Consider the following 12047-nt stretch of genomic DNA (forward strand, 5'->3'; position numbering starts at 1 on the left):
CTTACATACAGTAAAAGCATTCGGGACAGACATTAAAAAACAAAATAACAATCACCCTTGTGTTTTAAGGAAAGGAGCTATGAATTGGAAGTTTGATAAGCCCGTCTTCCCCCTTCACTGCCTCCCTTTCTTTCTCTCCCCCTCCTCTCTTTTCTTTCTTGTTTTGGGCCCTTTTGCTGTATATCCTCTTTGTTCAGACCAGGTGAATTAGAATCATGTGATTAAAAACATAAAAAGCTGTAAAAAGGCTGCTGCTGGCCGTCAGACGAGAGAAGAAGCAGAGGGAATGACAGCTCCCTGTCTGGCCTTCTCCTCAGGGTCTCGGCCTCCCCTCCTGGATTGGCAGGCCAGCCATGGCAGGCAAAACCCTCCATGGCCTGTCAGGAACATAAGGACACATTTTCCAAAGGCCTGCTGCAAGGGCGCAGGGGCAGTGGCAGCCTCGGCTTTACCAGCAGCACGTTCCTGGAAACCAGCAGGGGCCAGAGCATCCCGGACAGCGCGTCCTGCCTTCCCTTCCCTGCCACAGCCTGGCTAACCCCTGCAGCATCCACCAGCCTCCCTCGCTTGGGACAACCCTGAAAGCAAACGAGAGGAAACACGTGCAGTAGAAATTGGACCAAACTGACCAGCAGGAGATTAGGCCTGAGCCTCAGGTCTATGGTTATAGCTACTCAAGGTGGGCCATGGCACCCGCCCCAGGTGGGCGAGGGCTTTTCTTTTTCCTTGCTGAGGAGCACGGGGCTGGCGCAGGGGGTGCTTTTCCAGTGTGGCCACAGCTGGATGTTATCGCCTGTGCCTCCTCGCTTCTTGGATCCTGCCCTCTAGCCCCACAGAGGGGACAATTCCATTTTTTTCATGGAGCATTACATGGAGGGGCGTAGGCTGCAACTTGCCCGGTGAAAATGGCTTTACCACGGGGAACAGGAAAGTGGCTGCAGAGTTTGGAATCTCTTGTCGGCTGGCGGAAGGGTGAGAAAGAATATTTTGCTTTATTTTCTTAAGAAAGAAGACAGGCCATCGTGAAACCACTTAACCCGGTTTTAGGGAGGTTTGTTGGATTTCCGGAAAATCTCTTTTGAGTCTGCAGGTGCTGATCTCCCTTCGTTTACTTCTTACACATCCTACCAGGCTGGCAAATCATGCGTTCAGGCACCAAACAGTTAATCTGTAATCTCATATCTATCCCTCTCCCCCCACACCTCCTTTCATTAATCTCCCATCCTAATCCAATGTAGAGCGCTAACTCCCTATTTCCCCCACCCACCTTCTTAGAAAAGCAGGAGACAGAATCACTGGGGGTTTGCTTGTGTGTTTTCACTATACCAGGGGGACTGGGTGTAACCCATGCATGTGCTGCTTGGGAGAACGAACCCCAGCTCCCCTGCACCTCCTTTCAGCTGCTATTGACCAAGGTAGGGAGGAAAGTGCTTCTTTAGAAAGGATGTGAGCAGGGGGAGGAATTATTTCAGAAAGATAATAATTGGGTTCTTTAACAAAAGGTGTGCCATGCTGGTGGTAACAGTCCCTCTGTAGCAATCAGAACTTCAGTTGCTTGCCTGTGGTTCCTGCTCTAGGTCTCCTTAGCCACACGTCTGTCTGCGTGGTGGTCTAGTGGTTTAAAGTTAATCAGGCCCTGATTTATCATGGGTATTTCCTATGGACAGAAAATAGAAGGAATCCTCTTGAAGAATCAGACCCTCATTTGCAACACAATGAAAATGGAACAGGAAGCCAGCATTGGGCGACTTGTTGGCATTATTATACAGTGATTGTTCCATTGTCTGATGGCATCAGCTGATGGAACACATCCTGAGCTTTCCATTACATTTTCTCTGAGCAGTAACTGAAGGTTTAGGAAAGGGATTTTAATCAATAAACTGGGCAGATGAGAGCAGGAGGTCACAGAGCAGCTGGAGGCAGAGGCAAATTGAATGACTTATTTTATATGGTGATTTTTAGCACTATTAGGGACACTTGAAAGGAAAACCGCTTTTGTCTCAGGCGGTAATCATGTGGGCAGAATATGTGCGCAGCAATCGATCTGCAGTCAACAGTTACACGTATCAAACTTTTACATTAGACTTTATTGTTCAGTTAAAGTGACGTAGAGAGTAATTACCAGCATAACCACCCTTAGGCCAGCAATTTTAGACTGAATGTTTGCAGCTGATCGTGCAGCAGTTCCTGTCCTGCTGTGAGCACTGCCTGCAGGAGACATGCAGCACCATCCAGGAGTGAAAAATAAGTAAGCAAAATGCAGCTGTCACCATGGGCGGATGGCATTGATGACATCGTAAATCCACTTCTCTGGCGTGAACTTTCATATGGGTGAAGGGCCAGAGATGAGCATAAGCTCTCTGGGCCAGGTACAGAAGTAGCAGCAACATAAGCTCACAGGGCTGACTTCTCTCTCTCTCTCTCCTGCCTACCAAACTGGCTTATCTCAGACCAGACTCAGAGGGATTAGCGGGAGAATGGGTGTCTCCTCCTGAGAGGACCCTGCAGGATTCCCCCTGCCTGCCCACAGTAAGCACTACAGGACTTTTGCCTGAAAGGGATACATTCAAGAATCAGGAAAGAATCCTGTACAGCCTTTGGTACAAGCTTTTGATCTGACAACATTTTTTTCCTGAGGACTTTTTTTTTCTCTGCCAGAAAGTGCAGGGCATTAAACCATGGGGCCCGGAAGATGTCCCATTCCAAAACTGTACAAGCAAGCTGGCTAGTGGGCTTTTTGTACCTCCGGCACCCTCTGCTTTCACCCCAAACTTAAATCTGACCCTTTTGTTTGTCTTGGGAGGTGGGACGTCCTCTACAGAGCTAAGAAAACTGTGAGGTTGAGATTTAAAGGGTTTGGGTAATTATTAAAAATACCTGGACAAAACCGGAGGTTTGAATTTTCCTCCCACTGTATGGCTACATTTTGTCTGGTGAACTCATTACCTGCACAAAATATAGCTGGATATAAAAAGAGGCGGTGATGGATGAGTTCTGGGGGGCAAGGTGAAATTTTAGGGGGTGGAGCGCTGGTATTCAATGCAACCCAGATAAAATTAGCCAGGTAAGTCTAATTGGAGAAATACCTGCCCTAAAGTTATTCAGATAACTTCGTCTGGGTAACTTTATCTGGGTATATTCGGGGGGACGCTTATCCAGGTATGTTCCACTGAATATCCAGGTAACTTTACCCAGATAAATGTCTTGCTCGTTGGCTTGCTGAATATTGACCTCTGGGGAAATTATTTGGGGCTTTCTCACTGAAAAGATGACTGGCTTCAAACGGCTAGCACCAACTTGTGATGCTGCTAAGGAAAAGTGATCTCCATTTAGGGACCTCAATGGTAAAGCTGTTGTTACAAACAGAGGCTTTCCCGTTTGCTTTCTCTTTTGGGTATCTCGTTGCCTATTAACTTATTTAGTGCTTTTTTTAGAACACTAACTGCATTTACGTGTGCTTTTCGGGTTTGTATCCCCCGTGCTCTCCTCTCCCAGCAGCTTCAGCAATCCCTTTTCTACACAGCGGCCCAGGCTCTTCTCTCCCCAAGTAACCCTGAGCTCCTTTCTGTCATTAAACTGCAAAGAAGTCTGGCTGGAGCGGGAATCTTGTGTCACGTATGACCAATACGAAAAATGAGAGCAGCATGGGCTGTTGAGGAGAGAAAGGTACTCTACGCAGGGTTAAAAAAAAGAAAAAAAAAAAAGAAACGAGAGAACTGATTTCATAAGGGGGAAAAAAAAAGCAGACCAGCTTCCGAACCTGGGAAATCCCCAGGAGAAAGCAAAGCCAAGGTAGCTGAAAAGGGAAACCAGAAGGGGGGAAAAAAAAGCTTCCTCTGGTGAACCGCAGGCACACGTCAGGTAGGATTAGATTGGGGAGTGACGAGCAGGGCTCTATGGGCGTCAAGCCCTTTGAAATTGAACCCCATAGGTACAGGCCAGGAATATAGGTCAGCACATTATTGATAGACCACCCCCCCTCCCCATTATGAGGAGACATTTGAGGGGCATCTAAAAAGCATTAAGGGGTTCTCTGCTCGCTTGACTTCTCCATCTGGTGGTAGGAGCAGCCACACAGCGTTTCCTTGCCATGCAGAGCCCCGCAGGCCTCCCATAGCACAACTGCCAGCATCGGACCTCACATGACATTGCCGGCTGGGTTTGTCACTAGGGTGCCTTTTTGTCATACTAAAAAGTGCACACCGGTTATTTTCAAAACAGTGTAAACATATAAGCAACAAGAATAATCAAGATTTAAAAAAAAAAAAAAAAAAAAAAAAGAAAAGGAGACCCTGACAGAGGACATAGCAGATCTAAGCTGATCGTTTGAAGAATCTAGAGCAGCTAATACTGCTGTTCTAAAGGTAATAAAGCTATACCCAGTGCAGGATTTCCCATAATTAGTTTGGTGTAAAAATAGTAGATAATAATTCATGTCCTGGTGCAGCTACAATGTAAGATGTATTCAGCAAACTTGTAAATGCTGTCTCCGGGCACTAGGTGGCAGTGACATGCACTCCAGCTGCCAGTACACACCATACCCGTCTTTGATTCTGCTACAGCAGCTCTCTGACTCTGTGGCTGCCCTAAGTGAGGGGCATGTGTGGGCCTTGAGCTCCCCAAATAAATAAACCTGTGATATTCATACCTTTCTGCCTCTCCTCACTCACTCTTGAGTAAGGACATAAGAAGATAAGAACATGAGATGTGCCATGCAGGGTCAGACCAAGGTCCATCAAGCCCAGCATCCCTGTCTCTGATAGCGGCCAGGCCGGGTGGCAAGTACCTGACACAGATCCCGAACAGTTGGCTCTGTTTCAGTCCCAGGGATTAAGCACTGGCTTTCCCAAGCCTACCTGGCTAATAACTGTTCATGGACTTTTCCTTCAGGAGCTTGTCCAACCCTCTTTTGAACCTCGCTATGTTAGTTGCCTTGACCACGTCCTCTGGTAGCAGATTCCATAGCTCGATTGTGCGCTGAGTGAAAAACCGTAGGAGCTGGGATCACGGGACGCTGGTCATCACCTGATTTTTGTCAGCTTCAGGAAGAACTCGTGCTCAGCGCTCTAGTCTGGATTTCTTGGGGCAGTAACTGAATTTGTATGAAAATGGATTTGAACCCACTGACCGAGGAGATGTGAGCTGGGAGCCACAGCAAAGAGTAGGAATGCTTAGGCCAACCCCCCCCCCCCCCCCCCATTATCATTTATATAATAGGAGGTCCACATTCAGAAATTACTGCTACATACAGAGAAAAAGATGTGACAGAATCCTGGCTAGCATTAAACAAGTTCTGGACTCTAGGAGCAATGTGTGTGGGGAGGCTGAATTCACCGGGTAAAAAGAAGCTTCTCCCCATGATGCGTTTATAAATTTGCACATGACAGTCACTGAAAGTTTTCTTATTGAAAACCATTTCCACCTGGGCCTGCATTGTGTTCTTAACAAAAAACAATACAGAAATGTTTGATATATGTCCTGTATCGAGTACAGATTTTTATTGTTAACTTGATTGAAGTTGTGTCTCCTGCAATGCTCTAGAACCCCCAGGAGCAGTTATGTCTAGAATACGTTCACAAATAACATCATACAGAATGGCACCCGATTGCTTTATGCAGTGTGTGTGTATGCATGAGGTCATTTTTATGACATCATAGTCAATCTGAAGCAAACAGATTTTGATTTGTTTGAGGTGGCATACTTCTAGCTAACTTCTCCATGGGGGACAGTTTCCTTTTCAGCAGTTCCTCTGCAACTCCCAGATTCCCTTCTGGGACAGTCATGTTGGCAAAATATCACAAAAAGGCATTAGCCATACAGTTTTATTGACCACCTGGAAGTGCCTATTGGTGCTTGGAATCAGAAGGACGTGTCACAGCCAGGGCTGACATATGTTTTAGGTTTAATCCCCTCACTGACTCGGGAAGGGATCGGTTGATTTACCAGGGGATTTGTTCGATTTAGGGGGTAATATTTACAGTACTGTTACTCTAACAGAGGAATACATTGCAGGAAATGACAGAAACAGACACCAGGCTTCTTTCGAATTGGGTTTTAGCAAAGTGGAAGCACATCCATGATGGCAAAAACCCTTCATTATCCTTCTCAATTTTCTTTCAATAATATGACAAAGGCAGCTACCCAGGGCTTTGTGATCTCTTAATCCAATGCGGGAAGATGGGCTATGTATCTGCACCTTATTCCTCAGGTATGCTGGTAAAGGGGAAATGAGCACAAACATTATTGTTTTTTCACTCTCGTCTGGGAGTCCATCATCATCTCCTTTGTGTAGATTTGGCATTCTTTTTCTGGTTATGTTCACGTCTCACTATGAGTAGGGAAAGGGAAGAAGAGAGGTGAAGACATTTTAATCTATATCTGTAGAGCTCCTAGAGGTGCGTAGCCCTAGTAGATGTATGTTAGGGATGTACACATGATGGACCCCCGTTTTTTTTTATTTGAGTGGAACCCCCGAAGAGTTTTCTCGCCGGCTAGATAGATTGTGAGGCTCGGTTATAGTAGAGCAGAGTTTTGCAGAGCTCCCGCCTTTTCCCTCTGCTGTGAAGGCAGGGTGGGAAAGAGTTAAGAGACAGAGAGAAGAAAATCTCCTGGGTGCCTTGTCCTGTAATTCCTCTGCGACTGTAGGATGGGGAGAGAGAACAAGGAGCTCATTCTATCAGCAAGAATTAATAGCCAAGAGTCATCAGTTGTGTCATTCAACCCCTGATCAGCACTCGCAGGAATGCAATGGTCGTCTTGCTCGGGGCAGAAAAGCCAAAGCAAGGGTTCAACAGTCATCTCAGTAACTACTGCTTTCCATTGTCTTTTTGGGCAGGCACAGTGGGGAGGGGGAAGAGGGAGCCTTTTCTCCTCTCATAGTTCCCCCATTACACCGTGATAGAGCAGCAAGGTTTCCCATACCTCAGGCCCCCCAGAGCAATCCCTCTCCCACCTTGGAAGGGGGCTGTTTCCATCTCTCTAACACCCCGCAGCTCGCTCTGTCCCCCCCCCCCCCATCCCTTTAACCCCTGGCGTGTTTGCTGTCCCACACTGGGAGGGAGCTGTGTCCATTCTTCTAACCCCCAGAACTCATTTGGCCCTAACACTAGGAATGGGTTGGATTCGTCCATCTAAATCCATAGAGCTCCCACGCTGACATGTTAGAAAGCAGTTGTTTTCATCCCTTTAGAGCCCCAAAACTCTTGCAGTCATCTACTGGGAGAAGGTCTCTGCTAGGTGCACTCACTTTTATGATTTTCCAATGGGTATTCATCTGTGCCTTCCTTTCCTTCTCTAACCCTTCACAGCTATTCCTCTCACCTCTCTATCCTTCACCACCCCCCATCATAGCCCTTCACCTCTTCTCTGGATCCCTTTTCCTACCCTCTTGCATTCACACATTGATCTCCTATATCCTTTGCTCTACCCCATTGCAGCCTGCCTTGAGACAGGTTAGTTTTACCCTATCGATCCCTCCTCTGTACCCCTTCCCCTCAGTCTCTGTACCCCTTCCCCTTGGACTCTGCCCTCTGTTCTTCCCCATCTCCTAACTGCAGATCAGCAGCAATAGTGGCACTGTGTTCCTGTCCCTGTGGTTGTCTCTCTTCTTCCCATCTGCAGTGCATGTTATTTGCTGTAAACAGGAAGCCCCCAGGAACAGGAGGAGGAGGATAGGCTGGCATGGGGGTCAAGTAGTACAGCACGCTCTCGGCATCATCTGCCCAGCCTTAGGATAGAAGCAAAGTTCTACACAGCTGTCAAGGTGCTGAGTCACCATAATCTGATACGTCCATAATTTTTCTTCCCAGGGCTGCTTTTACCTATGGGCAAAAGGGCAGCTGCCTCGGGCCCTGCAATGCGGGTGGCTCATTGGAGTAGCTTACAGGAATCTCAGGCAGCAGAGAACAGCCCTCTATTGCCTGTTCCAGCACTTTCCCTCCCAGGCAGTATTCAAGGAAAAGGAGGAGAAGGAATGAGCCTAGAGCACAGAGTACAAAGCATAGCATAGAAGAGCCACTCTGCTTCTTAATCCAGTCTCTCCCTTCCTGTCTTCAGGAGCAGGAGGCAAGGGGGCTGAGCCTGGAGAAGACACTGCAGAAATAAGTATAGTCACTCTCCTCCCTAATCTAATCCCTTCTTTTCTTTTTCTCTCCCCTCTCCTCCTGTCTACAGAGAACAGGAGGAAAGGGCTGAATCTGGATTGGACAACAGAGCAGAGTTTTTGTCTGCATATTTCTATTTCTAATTTGTGGTCACTTATTCTGCATTTGGTGAGGACTTGTGTTCTGTGTGTATGACTGAAATGAGGTATTTTGCTAGTATATAGGTCCTGGGTACAGATCTGTAGCAGTCTAGCTTGTTTTGTTTTCTCAGGAGGAGGTGTATTGGTGTTTTAGGGCCCAGTGAAACATTTGCAGTGTTGCCTTGGAGTTCTGGGAGTTAGTGCTGTGCTGGCACGGCAGGTATGCAATAAGGGTTCTGAGTGACATTTTTGCAGGGCTGTGTGTTACTTCACCTGGTAATGGAAGGAGTTTGTGTCACAGTCACTGAGGTGACAACAGAATTTGAATTTTTTTTTCCTGCAGTGAGCAGCAAAGGGAAACATCCCGGTTCAGCCCAGCCAGCCATTTCAGAGACTGCCATCAATCAATGCAGCATGAATTTCTTTGAATTTACATATTTAAGTATTTCTTGATTAGTTTTTGCAGCCTACCTCCCCAAGTCACAGACGACACATTCATCAGACACTGACCTGATTTCTGAATTGTTCTTTGATGATTATTGTGATGGAGAGATATTTTGTCTATTACTGATTTATATTATAAAAGTCTTTTATTGTAAACCACTTGGAATTTTTTATAATGCAGTATATAAATATTTTAATGCAATAAATACAATTATATATATATATATATATATATATGAATGAAACAAAGTCTAATATTTAAAAATATGACATACAATTATGTATCTTTATAGGAATGCTCTGGGAAGAGTGGTGTTGAACTCATAATATTTAGTTTTATTATCAGAATCTCAGAGGAAGGAGAAGAGGTGCCTATGGACCTGAAATTACATGTGTGTGGAGGAGCGGGGGGAAGGGGAAGAGGAAGAGGAAGAGGCCCTTCCATGCTGAAGGTTCACCTCCTAGAGCAAACCTGTCCTGGGAGATCCCCAGCCAGTCAGGTAATCAGAATATCCACAATGAATCTGCATGAGAGAAATGTGCAAGTAGTAGAGGCAGTGCATGCATATCTCTCTCACTGCCCATTCACTGTGGTTATCATGAAAACCTGACTGGCTGAGGAGAGGTCCTTCGGTACAGGTTCGGGAACTGCTGACCTAGGGGGCATACTATCCTTGCCCTGGTCCTGCCTATAGTGCAAGGACCTTAACACCGCTCTCCCACCAGCCTGAACAGGCTGGAAGGAGGAAGGTGCCTCACCCCACACGTGCAAGGGCCTGAGGTGCGCTTGCGTTGGCCCGCATGGGCCGGAAGACAGAGGGAGCATGCGGTGCGCTCCTATCAGTCAGCTGCGGCAGTATCAGATTAATGGGGGTGGATGGGAAGGGTTCAACGACGGGAAAGGGAGGGAGCTGAGAACCAGAGAAAGCAGAGTTCAAATCCTACTTCTCCCATTGATGCGTCTTGTGACCTGGTTCAAACAGATTGCAAGCTCTCGGGGGAAAGGAACTACCTGCTTAATCTGATTGTAGCTTGCCTTGAGCTTGGAAAAGAAAATAAAGTGAAATCTAAAATTCACTTGTAAATATGGACAGAATAAAAGGGAGCCCATCCACAGACATTCACCCAGGGCCCTATAAATGATTAAAGTGGCCCTTCTCCTTCCAGCTGTTTTTTTTAGCACTGTATCAGCCTCTCTCTTTCCCTTCATCTGATGCCCTTCAACCTCCCTTTGCCTCACATCCCTCTCTGCCTCCCACTCTTCCGTTCCCATTCTGACTTCTCCATCTCAGCCTCTCCTCTCCTACCCCTCTGCCTCCATTATCCCATCCCCCCTTTATCCATCTCCATTTTACCATCCCTCACTCTTCCATTTCCCTCTTTCCCACTCTACGACCACCCCCTCATTACTCTGTCCTAACTCCCTCCTACCCCCGACTTGCAGACAAGCTCGGTTTGGACTGTTGACATTGGGGAGTGAGGAAGGGCGGAAAAGAGAAACGCTACAGCATGTTTTCTCCTCCCCTCCCTCCCCAATATACAAAAATAGCCTTTGCTAAATGGTACATATCAGTTATTAAAAAAGCTTAAACATGTATACACGAGGCCCAATATGCAGCACCACTTAAGTCAGATACGTTCGGACTTACCGGCTAAGTGGCAGTATTTGAATATTCAGCCACGTTCAGTGGCTGCCACTTAGCCAGGTAACTATTAGTAAATAGTTATCTAAGTAGGGGGTGGGATGGGGCATTCCAGGATGTGGTTAATTATCTGGCTAACTTAGCCGAATAAGTGACGATATTCAGACTAATCCAGCTAAGTTAGCTGGATAAGCTAGACCTGCCATTGAGCAGGGTCTAAAGACAGCCGAATACACCTAACTGGCTAACTGCAAGAAATCCAGGTATATTCTGTGGTGCAGTCATGCTGCTGAATATCCCGGATATGTTTATGTGGCTAACCTGTTCAGCTAAACCTGTGCAGCTAAATATCTACCTCATAAAATATAATGTAAAACTTTTAAGAGTCATGTAATCTGTCTTAAATCGAAAATGGTATTTTTTTCTATCTTTGTGTATCTTTTTTTCATTTCACCATTCCATGTTTCTCCTCTGTTTTTTTTATCCGTTCTATGAATTCTTTACATTGATTTCTTTTCCTTCCATCTCCTTTTACATTACTTCTTGTCATCTTTTTCTCTTTCTGCCTTCCTCTTCCCGTCATCACTATCTCTGCTCCTTCTCCTGTGAACCTCTTCACTATCACCATTCCCTCCCAACTTCTCCACCCTTGTCTATTACTTCATCTAGTCCCTTCTTCATCTGTCAGCTGCTTCTGAGACCCTAATTTACTTCTCTGTCTCCAATTCCAGATAGCATCCCCTCTCTTAATCTCTCAATCTCCCCCCCCCCCCCCGTCTCAACATCTCCCTATCACACCCTCCAGCCTCCATCACTCCCTCTTACCTCCTTCAACCTCAGTCACCCCCTCGCTCTCTCTCCTCAGTCATCCCTTTTCACATCGCCCTCCATTTTCCCTCTCCTCTCTAGCCCCCAGCTTTCCATCATCTTACTGCCCCCGGCATCCAGCTTGTCCTTCCAGCCTCTCCCTCTCATCCATCCCCAGAAGGGCAGTAATACTTTTGTGAACCATGGGGACACTGGAGTAGGGCAGGCTTAATGTCCCCATGGCTGCTCATCTTCCTCCTTGACAGTTGGACATGCATCCAGTTTGGAAATGCGGCACATGCGGCTGAGGGGAAGGAGCAGGGGTGGTTATGGGGACACAGAGTGTCTGCACTACCGAGGCTACTACACTTCCAGGAGTCCACAGCCACTGTCCGAAGCCTTTGGCTCCTGCTGCATGGATGCTGAAGCTGCAGAGTACCCACACAGTTACTGTTTATGGTTTCTGCTTTCCAAAGTTCCTTTGTGCCACATTAGTTTGGGTCTGTCTTCATAACTGGAAGTCCCAGACATTACCTGAATTGGTCAGCCAAACTTAGCACATGATGTAGACAGAGCAGATATGTATTAAATGCTCCTGGAATTCATGGTACTCATTATTACATTGAAGTACTGGATACATCTTGCAATGAAGAAATACCAATAAACATGGCAAAGACCCAGGAAAAAATATTGGAGTCTAAAATACCCCTCACCCCTCAACACTACAGAAATTGTGAGCATCTCCCCCTGCTTTCACACCACCCCACCTCCTAATACTTGTACACATATCACCTCCTGTCTACAAATTAATGGGTTATTGTCTGGTAAGGGTTAAGTGATGCAGGCAGACACCCTTTTAAACATGGTGAACTTTAACCTTTCATAAATCAAGCCTAAGTTTTTGAGTGGGG

The 12047-nt window shown here is 46.5% G+C and overlaps 1 long non-coding RNA gene across 1 annotated transcript in view; it reads left to right on the forward strand.

Moving 5' to 3' along the window:
* Positions 1-270: 270 nt before the first annotated feature.
* The window catches only part of LOC115084823, a 40669-nt gene continuing 28892 nt past the window's right edge, over positions 271-12047 (forward strand). The window contains exon 1 of the long non-coding RNA XR_003854653.1: positions 271-972. This is a non-coding gene — a long non-coding RNA (uncharacterized LOC115084823). The remainder of the gene's footprint in view (positions 973-12047) is intronic.

Source organism: Rhinatrema bivittatum, chromosome 2 (genome assembly GCF_901001135.1).
Source record: "Rhinatrema bivittatum chromosome 2, aRhiBiv1.1, whole genome shotgun sequence".
Classification (NCBI taxonomy): Eukaryota; Metazoa; Chordata; class Amphibia; order Gymnophiona; family Rhinatrematidae; genus Rhinatrema; species Rhinatrema bivittatum.